Source organism: Ambystoma mexicanum, chromosome 2p (assembly GCF_040938575.1).
Source record: "Ambystoma mexicanum isolate Mex_15411 chromosome 2p, UKY_AmexF1_1, whole genome shotgun sequence".
Classification (NCBI taxonomy): Eukaryota; Metazoa; Chordata; class Amphibia; order Caudata; family Ambystomatidae; genus Ambystoma; species Ambystoma mexicanum.
In genome coordinates this window covers 507,068,077-507,081,033 of record NC_090923.1, presented here as the reverse complement: position 1 = coordinate 507,081,033, position 12,957 = coordinate 507,068,077, and the positions used below count along the sequence as shown (strand labels likewise).

The window sequence follows — 12,957 nt, the reverse complement described above, 5'->3', positions numbered from 1 at the left end:
TGAGGATGCACTGTTAGCCCCTCATGCTGAGAGAGTAGGTTGTACCGGCACAGGAGTTTGATGGGGTCACACACCGCCAGTTTGCGTAGGTGTGGATACCATGGTTGTCTTGCCCACATAGGAGCAACCAGGATGAGCGCCATCGGTTCTCTGTGGATCTTGTTCACCACCTTCCTCAACAGAGAGGTTGGTGGAAAAGCGTAGGCAAACATCCCTGACCAATTCATCCATAGGGCGTTCCCCTTGGAGCCTGGCTGGGGGAACCTGGAGGAGAAGTTTGGGCATTGCCTGTTTTCGCTTGTGGCGAATAAGTCTAGAGTAGGGAAACCCCACTGAGAGAAGAGGTCTCCTATGACTTTTGTGTAGTCTTCACTCGTGTTCATCTGGGAGGGGATCCCTGCTCAGAGCATATGCTAGTGAGTTGAGATCCCCTGGAACATGTTGGGATGACAGGTAAAACTTCCGTTTGAGTGCCCATTTCCACATTTTCTGGGCAAGCTTGGACAGATTTGATGAACGAGTGCCCCCTTGTTTTGTTTAGGTAAAACATTGCAGTCGTGCTGTCTGTTAGGATCTGCACTGACTGGTTGGATAGGAGGGGTTCGAATGCCCGAAGCGCTCTGAAGACTGTCAGAAGTTCTAGCAGATTGATGTGGTTCTGAGCCACTGTGAGAGACCCTGAGCTGTGTGGTGAAGGTAGTGGGCTCCCCGCCTTGCTAGGGAGGCGACTGTTGCGACAACGGCCTGCATCTCTGGATCGTAGAAGGGTTTCCCCTTCGTAAGATTCTCTCTTGTCCACCAGCAAAGACTCTGTACTAATGTTGGCGAAACGACCACAAGATCGTCCCACTGACCACTTGCTTGAGACCACTGTTTCGCTAACCATTCATGTAAGGTTTGCATGCGCAGGCGCGCATGGGGAACCAGGTAAATGCAAGATGCCATCATGCCTAGCAAACTCATTGCTTTGCGCACCCTTATTTGGCGACTGGCCTGATATTGAGGAATTTGCAGCAATAGATTTCGAATGTTTTCCTCTGATGCTAGGAACTGTTTTGGAGGTGCTTGGCACCAGGCTTGATTTTGTCTTGTTGATTGAGAAGCCCAATTGGAAGAGGAGGTTGATTGTTCTTTGGATGTTTAGAATTAAATTAAGGGGGATCCCCCTGTAATGAGCCAGTCGTCCAGGTAAGGTTACACTGGGATTGCCTCCCTGCGTAGGTGCGCCTCCAGTACCTTGGTGAATACCCTTGGAGCTGAGGCTATTCCGAAGGGCTGCACCTTGAACTGGTAGTCCTGGCTATCTTTTTTGAAACGCAAGAATTTTCTGCGCGCTGGGAACATTGAAATATGAAAATAGGCATCTTTCATATCCAATGTTGCCATGTAATCCTCCTTTTTAGTAGGCGGGGGATTACCTCTTGTAGTGTACGCATGCAGAATTTTTGTGGCTTGACATACTTGTTTGCAGGGCGAAAATCTAATACTGGGTGCATTGTTAAATCTTTTTTTGGCACAAGGAAGTAGGTTGAATAAATACCCCTGTTTACCAGGCTGCCCGGGACGAGTTCTATGGCGTCCTTTGCAAGCAGAATGGCGATTTCCTTAAGGAGGATTTTATGGTGTTCCAACAAGTGTACCTTCTGTCTCGGAGGATGGTCGTGGGGGCACCCTAGTAGCTCTATACAGTATCCTGCAGACAGCACCCATCTGTTCGAAGTGATCCCCTCCCATGCGTGGGTGAAGGTGGAAATGCGCCCCCCTACTGGGGAAGCATGGGAGGGGACCCGAAGCGGAGCATCACTGCTTACTGGGTGGCGTACTACCTCTAGTGAGGCTGCCTCTACCCCTAGTGCGGCCTCTGCGCTGCCCTATGGGGAAGCATTGTGATGATTGGAACTGATTATTGCCCATGGGGTTCCTTGATTCTGATAGTAGTTTGAACCCCTCTGGGAGATTTGGCCCCGAAAGCGATGAAAATTAGTGTTTCCCCTCTGTCCTGAGGATTTACTCGTGAGTTGTCCGAGAGATTTTAGGGTCTTGTATTCGTCCTTAGCTGTTTTTAAGGCTTCCTTCACTGCCTTGCCGAATAGTACGTTCGGCTCTACCGGCATCTCTATGAGAGTGGCTTGAGTTTCGTGTTTGAACTCCGACTGTCTTAACCAAGTGTGACGCTTTATTACAGTAACTTCGGCGAAAAATCTTCCAGCATTATCTGCTGCATCAAAGTTTGTTTTCAATATGCATCCTGATACGGACCTACCATCTTCTGCCAGCTGAGCCAACTGGCTCTTCAGTGGTTCAGGTGCAAAGGATACTAAAGCAGCTACTTCTTCCCACTGATGGCAATTGTAGCTTGCCAAAAGAGTAGCACTGTTAGCAATTTGTGCCCGATAGGCAGACGTGGAGGCAACTTTCCTGCCCAGAGCATATAGTCTTTTGCTCCCTTTATCGGGAGGTGCTTCAGAAGAAGCAGGTACACCACTTGTTGTTACTACCAGAGAGTCGGGTTTTAATTGACCCCTAATGTTCAGGGGATCGGAGGGTGCGGCACAGAATAATTTTTCAACTCATGGATTAACCGCACGAGTAAGATTTGGAGTTACCAGCGAGAGGTCAATACTATGCTGGATAGATATAAATATAGGGATAGCCTGAGTAATGGGTCTTTTGTCACCTAGGATCTCTTCCACGAAATCCCTGTCAATATGAAAATATTACCCAGTACCTCGTGGAGGAGTGGTTGATTATCTACCGATGAGTCACTCACCGGGGGGTCTTTAGGAATTGGGGAGTCAAGATTGTAGGCTTCAGCCTCAGCCTCCTCCTCCTCCCCATAATAAGAGACCCCTGTCTGGTCTTCCAGCATTTCTGGTTTTGTTTCCTCACAATATGACTCGGGATGGTAAGGTTCAATGGCCTGCGCCGGGGCATCAGAGCAGAGTCTTTTAGCAGGGGGTTGAGAGTCCTCGGACCCCGAAGGGGCAGGGGTAGCTGGTGTGTTGGCCTAACTATGAAAATAATTAGGGTCTTTTTCATAGAATTCTGCAAAAAATGACATTCTTCTCATAACCCCATCGATATTAGCTAAATTCCATTCTCTGGAGCCAGGGATAACCACAACATCTTCAGTTTCCTCCTCTATGCCCATATCTTGAGCAGTGAGAGATGATTTTACCTTTAGTGGGGGGGGTCAGGGACCTTGGACTTTCCTACTTATTTAGGGGCCTTTTGTTTCTCCTTATGAACATAGTGTTCTAAAGGCTTTTTGTGTTGTTTATCCTCTTCCCATGACTAGAGGAATGTTTCACAGTGCTTTTAGTGGCTTCCGAGGGATCCGACGCCTTGCGTCGAGATTCAGAGGTGGTACGAGATTCAGAGGCGGTCTTGGAGGAAGGACGTCGAATCTCGGGAGTAGATGCCACGCGCCTTGCCTGAGGATAGAGGTCGGAATAGTCTTCTGATGACCGGGCCTCTGGGACTATTGAGAGTGCAACACCTTTTCCAACCGTGGATGGTTGGTCTTTGTCATGAGGCGATCGCGAACGGGAATGCCAACGCACAGAGGACACAGATTCGTTGGACTGCTCCCTCGGTGTCTTCCGTTGCCGATCGCTCTACACGCGTGTCGAGTCACGGCCGGGCTGATGTGTTTAGTGGAAGTAGTGTGTCGCGCTTATGCCGCCAGTGTTGTCCCCATAACTGGGCTGCCGGCCAGTCCTCCGGGGTCGGGGGCTTGTGCGTCTCTGCCCTCGCCGTCCGATACGGTAGCGTTGCTGCCATCGCTAAATGACTCTTCGGCATCCATGGCCTCTAGTTATCTGGCATAGTGGGCCCAGCATTTAGTGGAGCGGTCCTTAAGTGTTTTCGGCTTGAAGAGCTTGCAAGCTCGACAGGTAGCCCCGGGATGGTCTTGTGGGAGACACAGATTGCACGTATTGTGCTCATCTACCCAGGGAAACTTCCTGTTACACTTGGGGCAGAATTTGAAAGGAGTACTTTCCATATGTCCCAAATTGGCAGCGGCGGGTATATGTAGGAAATAAATGTGGGAAAGCCTGTATGACCACCCCCACTCTCCCTACTTGTACAGGGCCGAGGCCAGAGGCCTTGGCTAATGCAAAGGGAACGCCGCAAAACACAATCTCACAGGCTTCCTCATACTGCCCAAATTGCACACTAACCATCCACTGCTACACTAAGGTCATAGGCCCCCTTCTTAAGACATCCATACCAACATTGATTCAATTGTAATGCTCTCTCCAGGACCAGAGTTCCAGTCATAGTGGTCTGGTAGCGATTTAAAGAAATACAGTGGGCATAGCCGGAGGCAATGCTCACTTGCCAGGGCTAGTGTTCTGTTAGTGTTCTAAATGGACAGCGGGCACGGCCGAAGGCCGGTCCCACTGGCCATAGGCCATGCTAGTGGTCTGGTAGTGTTCTAAAATATACAGTGTCCATAGCTAGTGGTCTAGTAGTGTTCTAAAATATACACTGGCCATGGCCAGTGGCACGGAAAAAAACCATGGTAAAACAAAACGTTGGAAATTCACAGAAAAAAAAAACTTTAGTTGCAGGAATGTAAAGATGAGAACTTGATGCAACAAAACCCCTGAAATTCAGCTAAAGCCACCTTAACTTTGCAGCTCTGGTTGCGCAGCATATGACCACAATGACGACATCACAGATGAAATCCCTGATGGCATGACTGGTAACATCAGCTCTCAACTCAACAGCGGCCAGAGTAGAACTCCTGCATATGGACACAGTTTTCTTCCGGTTCATGTATGGTCCTTTAAATCGCAGACTCTGACTGGACAGCCGGTGCGGTCTCTATGCTTTTCGCCATGACGCTGCTGCGCCCTGCTTCTGCCCCTGATGTGGGACTCAATTTGTCAGCTATTGCCATTTAACTCTATTTTCTTTAATCTCTCCATGGCTAGTGCGATACAACACCTGGGGGCAGTGGGTCTCCTCCATCTCTCACTCCTTAATACTTATAATTCCGATATCGTCTTTTACCAATCTACTACAAATGAAAGCTTCACAAGTAGTGATACAATGTTTGTGAAGCTGCTGACCATTTCTCACAACGTACTCATTGTTATGAACTATTCTAAAATGATAAAATCACATATGTAGAAACACAACAGTGGTCTAAATATGTGCAAGTACCCAGAATGCTCTTATGTCTGATACCATCAGTTAAATAATAATTGCTGTCATATGTTATTAGTGATGCCATCAGTGAAGTCATACGTGGTATTAGTGATGTAACCATAATGACATCACAGTCGACATTCTTGATGACATCACTAATTACATCATCTATGACATCATTGATTACAGTATAAACACTAAACCAATGGGCAGTGGCATCATTTGACCGTGCCCACTGTATATTTTAACACAATAAGAGGCCATTGTAAACTGTGATATCATAGTGGTCATGGACTGTGCAATAGGCGCACAACGTTAAGGTGGCTTTAGCTGAATTTCAGGGGTTTTGTTGCGTTAAGTTGTACCTTAACGTCCCTGCAACTAAAGAGGTCTTCCTTGTGTGTATATATATTGTAACATTTGCTTCTTATGTTGAAGTTAGATTTGCGGAACAATGTGTTGTAGCTCCTCGTTCTCCAGTGGTTGCTCCTCCTCACTGGTTTATGCTTAATACCCAAGAGATGCTTTTAGCTCCTTCGATCTCTGCACTCAGAGGCAGATACCTACCTGTATATGGTCTGTAGCGCTCTGTTTGGATTCATGAAGTGAATGTAATTAAAAGCTTGGAAGCCCAATCTTTTTGTGAACGAAAGTTCAGGGGTGGGCTGAATGATCTGTGCTTTTGCTGCACCTCACATGGTGGGGAATAGCTTGTTATCCAGCAGACCTACGTTCCCTCACACCATTGCAATGTCCAAGTTAGCCATGCTTCCAATGGATTCTGCCCTAGTCCAAACAGCATTGCCCATATCGTGTGGGCATTTCCGTTTTTTGTTGTTTTAACTGTGATTAGCATGCCAGGTGCCTTATTTACTGCCTACTTCTTTAGCTCTGAATTTATTTTGGACATGTAAAAAGTATCCTGTGCATGTGATGTTGGACCAGGGCATGAATGGAACATCTGCCCAGCTGATCCCAAGCATGTGCAAATAGGTTGATCCATGGCATATGTCATCAGACCGATACTGGGCATTTGAGGCGGATGCAGAGCAGTTCCTGGGCACGTGAAAAGCTGATCTTGGATGTTTTATGACTAAGAGTGGTCCTTAGAATTTGAGGCAGATCCTGGCCACTCAAAGGTCTTAGTAGGCATGTTGAACCTATGCCCAGTTTACATCAAATCAAAAGGATGGTGTCGCTGCAAACCTGCATTGTGTTGTCTAGTGTGCCTGTGTCATACATGCCCTTTTTGGGAATTTTTCAAGTGCAGAATAATTCCAAAAACTTCTACCAAAAAAAAAAAAGGAGTAGGGAAGTCCAAGCTTTTCATAGAATGCACGGACGCATGATTAGCAGTCCTTAGCATCAGAGCTATTGTTAATGTTGTTAAGTAGGGGTTCAGCAGCGCAGATTAATTGTTGCATGATGCAGGAGAGGACAGCCCAAGAATCAGGTAGGTATGGGCAGTGACACAGGTAGAGTTGATCAAAGGACACCACACACACACATTTGTGGCCATACCCTTCATAAGAGGGCAGCAACTGGGCATGTGAGGTCGCACATTGCATGACAGATTTCCCATATGTAGGTAAAAGCATAGTTGGTAGCCACAGTCTTTGGTCTACATAAGTAGATATTTGTTTTATTAAACATAAGATCCATAAGGTTTATTTCATCTGCTACATCACTTCTGGTCATGAGGTGCAAATGTCATGAAACCACTTCCTGTGATAGCTGAAGAGACATTACATTCCCTTATGACACTTGCAGCATTTTCGAAAAATGACGTTCCACTCACCACCACCTCAAAGCTAAGTCTCGGCTTGCTAGCTCATACCAATCGGAGCTAATATTTACATGCCAACCTTTAAGGATCCACCAGTTGCCACGGGACACTTCATGGAAAACCACACAATAGCGAGAGTTTAAGTACTAATGTTGGTGGGGTGCAGTGGCGCAGTTGTTCGGGTGTCTTCTGCGCAGGGTTCCGGAAGCTGCTTTGTATGTTCATCAGATGCTCCAGTATTGTAAAGCAGGCCTGGTGCTCACCTGCTTTTGTGTTTAAGAATACATGGTGAGCAACCGATGGCCCTGCAATGCTCGGCTAGAATTTCTTCTCATCTTCGGTGAAGAGAGTTCACATCTTCGTTTCCTTTGAAGAATATGTTGCTGATTTTTCGGATGCATGGGAAGCGCGAGCGCCTCATGCAGGTGCTTAAGTATGAAGAAATGTAAACGATATGGTGGAGGAATCGCATATTCATCTTGCAAGCTTATTTGAATTCAGCTGGTAAAATAGGTTTCACTGAATTGGCAAATGCATTGCCAATCTGCTGAGCGATGTGTGATGGTACTGTAACTAGACATTATGAGAAATATCTCCGCCGAAAGGCACTACACGGCTCTTTCTTCTTTTTGCTTCTATCTTTAACTCTTCCAGCATTTGTTGTTGGGGTGGAAGACCATGTAGGAAGCTGCGGATGCGAAGAGGCCGATGAGATGTGCTTCCCTGTCACAAATCTCTATCGTAATGTTTGAAAATCTGGTCTTGCTCTAGAATTTACAGTATAGCGGTCATTCAAATGTTCGTTTACCGTTAAGAATAGGTTAAAGACAGGAAATCGCCCACAAGTATTTGATGCATGTATTCAAGAGGAGGTACAATGTATTTTTGATCACAAAAGGACGTACAATAGATAAGAAATCAGATCTGATGGTAAACAGTGAGCTTCTTAAAATGGGGTGAGTTTGAGGGACATTCGGACCAGGTTGTGGAGGGGAGTAAATGGAACAATCACAGGGGACAATACATAAGTGAACATACATAGATTAAGGACAACCAACATTGGACATTTTTAAGTGGCGGTAGGCGGTATGGCCAGCTGTGCTCGGGATGTGACCGTGACGGGTGCAGTGCTAGAGTGGAGGCAGAGGAAGTGAGGGATAGAGGCAGGTTAGAGGCGAGGGACATGTTTTAGCTAGCATGCAGATGAGAGGTAGGTTAAGAAAATCCTGCAGCTTCTTAAACACTGCATGCAGTTAGCACTGACTGTGCTCTTCGCAGGTTGTAGGTGTTGCAAGCATCTTTTTTGTGGATTTAAAGTAATGGGTGAAGCATTTAATCAATGGTTTATTCTTTAAGACTCATCGTGGCATGGTACTTCAGGGTTCATTCCTGTGGTGGTGTCTTCTATGTGGTGTTGTGTAAGATGTGAATAGCATTAAAGAGACAGGCAACTTGCACAGCACCTTTATTTTTTTTAGGATATTGCCCTGGTAGTAGAAACACATGAAATCTGTTTCAGATTGCTGACTTTTAGGTCTCCCATCATCCCCTTTATCAGGGGACTGCAGGAAGACATTATTCTCAACCATATCATTCTGGTGACTATCAAATCCTCCCTGAGAGGTTCCATAATCTAGGAGGTCAAGGCACTGTGTTGAGCTAGATCAAACCCTTCTTGGAAGAACACTCAACAGATCCATTTAGTTACGTTATTTACTCAACCTCAGCCTCTGAAACGTGTCGTTCTTGGCCACCCCTCACTTATTTTTATAACTTCACCCACTAACGGATTTTCTGCACCATTCTGGGGTAACCTTTTTAAATTCTGTTGAGGACATCCAGATCCTGGTGGACATGAAAGAAGGTGATGACAATCTCTCTGGTAAGATCAGAGGCCTCTCTGCCGTCAGGGTCTGGATGCACTCAAACATTCGAAAATGAAATCTAGATAATACTGAAATGTTGACAGCAAATGCGAAATCCAACATTTGGACAACCCCATGTTGGCCTAGTAAATTTTGACAATGCCTCCACCCCAACCTTAGAGGTCAAGAATTTGGGGATTATTCTTGATTGAAAATTAACAAGACTTTGTTACCGCTGCCACTTGGGTATTCACATGGTCATTTTATGATTAATAAAATAAAAAAGGTCTTCATTATTTATCATTATGGCGCCAGGTTCTGATAGTGAATTACCCAGTTTCTTCCCTTCTGGATTGTATTAACATCTTTTTTTTGTAGGTCTACCAAACTATATAATCTCAAGGTTACAGAGCAAAAAGCATAGCACAACCATTTCTAGGGCCACAATCCTCTCTAGACTAGACTATGGAAATGCCCTACTGTTAGGAGCTAGCAAAGGCGGCATAACCAGGTTCCAAACTATCCAAAACAATGGGGTTAGAATTGTTAGACTGAAGGCCAGAAGGGATCATATTACATCAGACAGAAAAGCCCTTCATTGGCTAGCACTAGAAGACAGGATCAGAGGCACCTGCCTACCTGAAGGAACGGATCGTTCCTTACACCCCGAGCCGCTCTTTAAGATCAGAGGCACAGGGACAGATTTCTAGCATCACAGCTAAAAAAGCAAATGGGTTAGGGTGATCTTTCCCTATGAGAGCGGCCCAGACTTGGAATGGATTACTGATTAAACTATGACTAGAGAAAAACTACTTGTGCTTCAGGATAAAACTAAAACCTAGTATGTTCAAATAAAATCAAATGGTTAAAAACCAGAATCAGAAATCTGATGTCCCGTCAAAGTTTGTATGTCTGTGTCTCGATGCCCACGGGCTGTTCGGCGCAATATAAATAAATAAAAAATAGTTAAAAACACTGCAGTTCGGTTCTTAGTGACAATCAGGAAATATGAACATGAGATTCTAGAACTGCCAGCTTCAGGAATGGCTGCCTGAAGGCTGAGCTCCTGCACCTGGACTGAATCCCTACCCTGCACTGAGATGGCTGAACCAGCTTCACCTGATACGAAACAACCCGCTAAGAGGCAGAAGGGGGCTGGTGAGAAATCCTCAGATGAGAGAGATGAGAGGGTTGATAAAATTCTGGACATGCTCACGAAGCTGACCTTGGATGTGAATGAGATCAAGGACAAGATGTCCAGCGCAGAAGAGAGATACTTGGAGCTCACTTCAAGCTTTAGCAGAGTGGAATCTCATCTGACTAATGTGGATGACACAGTGGAAAGGATGGGAAAACAAATCAGGGATTTACAATCAAATAATGAAAGACTGTTTCTGAAGCTTTCTGAGCAGGAAAATTTTTCCAGGAGAAACAATCTGAGGGTGGCTGGCCTTCCTGAAGATTTGGAGAGGGGCAAGCCACTTGAATTTATTGAGAGAGTATTGGTTTCAGTTCTCAAGCTAGATCCTAAGACTCACCTAGAATTGGAAAGGGCACACAGGAGCTTGGGACCTAAGCCAGCACAAGGCCAGCGATCCAGACATTTTGTGATTAAGTTCCTGCGCTTTCCAACCAAAGAAATGGTGCTAAGGAAGGCCCGTGAATTACGTGACCTGTCTTGGAATGGACACAGAGTGATGATATTTGGGGACCTCAGTCGGGATGTCTTGGATAAAAGAAGAGAATTTAATATGGCCAAAGATAAGGCGAGACTGAAGAACCTCAAGTACTACATGGTGTATCCTGCCATCTTCAGGGTGATCAAGGATGGCAGGTTGTTCTCCTTTAATAACAGCAAAGGAGCTGAGGCTTTCTTGAGTGACCTGGAGGGGACTGAAAATGGAAATGATCCTGAGCAACCTATGGAGGCTATGGAGGCTACTGTGTCTGCTTCACAGAGAACAACAACGAAAAAGAAGAGATAGACTACCTGGATAATTGAAGCAGTGGAGTTAGTGTTGTGTTTTTTATTGTGTTTTCTTCACTTTCATTGATTTAAATTTGATTGTCATCCACTGGTAATGATTTTAGATGTGACGATCGTTAATTACAGTTGGGATTGATGTTTTCGTTTCAAAACGCAGTCACGGGCCATTAGAGGAAAGGACGTAGTGTTTTTGACGTTCCTGCACGTCGTTTCATGTCACGGGGACATGATTAATGGAGGCCGGTGTGTATTCGGAAGGATACGCGTACGAATGGAGGACGCTATGCTGGGGGAATGGTTTGGCGGTAGGTGGAACGTTTTACACACTCATGAATGAGATGCTCGGAAATGTTGGGTTTCTTCCGCTTTCCCCCTCCCTCCATTACCCGCCTCCGGAGACGCCTGTATACTTATACGCGGGCTTTAGCTGAAACTGGGCCTCCAGCTTGCACACATATACAGTGGAATTGCGTGACCTTCCCTGAGCCTTCTCTGAGCCTTCCCTGAGCCTCCGTTTACATTGGCAGCTTGCCCATGATGGGGCTCTGCCAGATACTCGAAAAACGCAGCAACACACCATATCTAATTGCGCTGGGATAAGAAACCGGATTCTGTGCAAAGCATTGTATGAATATGGACTGTGGTGACTGAGGCAGGGATTGACAAGGCGCTCATGGAAACTTGCGGCGCCGCATTATCATTCACTTTATCTGGTTTGGCTGCTTTTGTCCTGATGACCACAGTCTTGAGGAATCATATTAAAGGGCATGGAAGGAGGTGTATTGAGGCATAAATAGGGGAAGTGCAAACAGACATATATTTTTAACCCCAGTTACATGCAGATGTCTTCTAAAGTGGCTACACACCTGAACTGAACGGGTGATGAATCAGATTTTCCTGCCTTATGTGGTTCATGCGCAGTATCATCTCTTGGAGTACACTGTACAGGGCATTTAATAATTGGCTGTTTGACTATCTATCCGCAGCACACGGGATACATATCTGTAATGGAGTGTTCGAGACTGTGGTGGCTTGGGGCGAACATGATGGGTCAGGGAATTCCCTTTAATCTGATGGCAACTGGGTAGCAATGGTATGGTAAATTCCTTATTACTGGATGTGCATAGTTAATATAGGAGGTGGGAAGGAAATTAGGGGTATGTTATGTATTCAATGGTCCAATGGCTTGCTGTGGACCTTGCCACGCCTGGGCTGGAACTATTCTTCAGCAGTGGACTCTGAGATGAGGAGGATATTAGGTCTAATGGTATACGGTGTCTCTCACTGACTTGTGTAAGTGGAGGTCGGGTATCATAAGTGTAGGCATTCACCTATGGACTGTTTTTTAGTAAGAGTAATTGGGTTACTGGGGTAGTAAGGAGGATCGATGAGTTTTTGTGGATAGTGTTAGGGGTTATGGGAATGGAATATTAGTATAATTGTCATTGTATATGCATTGGGTGTGGATTTTGGGGTAGTTGCAGTTCGAGACTTTACTGTTTTTTGTAAATAACTGCACTCAACATCACCTTACAGTCTTGCGGGGTGTATTGTTTGATTTGCTATTATGTGTTCTTGGATTTGCTTTGTCTGTGTTTGTTTTGTATTGTTTTGTGTGGTTTTGTAGAGTCTGTATGCTTTACTTTGACTGCTCCCCCTTAGTTTTTGGTTTGGATTTGTCCAACTTTAATATGATTGGTCAATATGGCTGGTTTTGATTTGAGTTCAAATGTCGTTGAGTGATTTGAGAATGTGTACCTGGAATGTTAAGGGCCTGAATATTCCGAGGAAAAGGAAGGAAGTACTGAACAGACTGAGGAGGGAAAGGACGGATATTGCCTTCATCCAGGAAACTCATTTGTTGAATGAGTCAGTGCATCTACTCCGAAATAGATGGTTTACTAAGACCTTTTTTAATTGCTATGGTACCAAATCGAGGGGGGTGGGTATACTGCTGCGCAAAGGCCTAATGTTTCAGGTGGAGAAAGTGGTGATGGATGATGAGGGGAGAATACTTCTTATTGATGTTACATATGAAGGCAGATTAATCACAATTGGTTCGGTCTATGGTCCATGTAGTAGTGGTGGCCCTTTTCTTAGGATGCTATCGACACTATTAAGGGAGATGAGAGGGGAACATGTAATTTTAGGAGGTGATT

General features: G+C 45.4%; 1 protein-coding gene across 1 annotated transcript in view; it reads right to left on the bottom strand.

Annotated features, from left to right (window-relative positions):
• The window catches only part of VGLL4 (vestigial like family member 4), an 819,879-nt gene that overhangs the window by 403,098 nt on the left and 403,824 nt on the right, over positions 1-12,957 (bottom strand). The window lies entirely within an intron of this gene.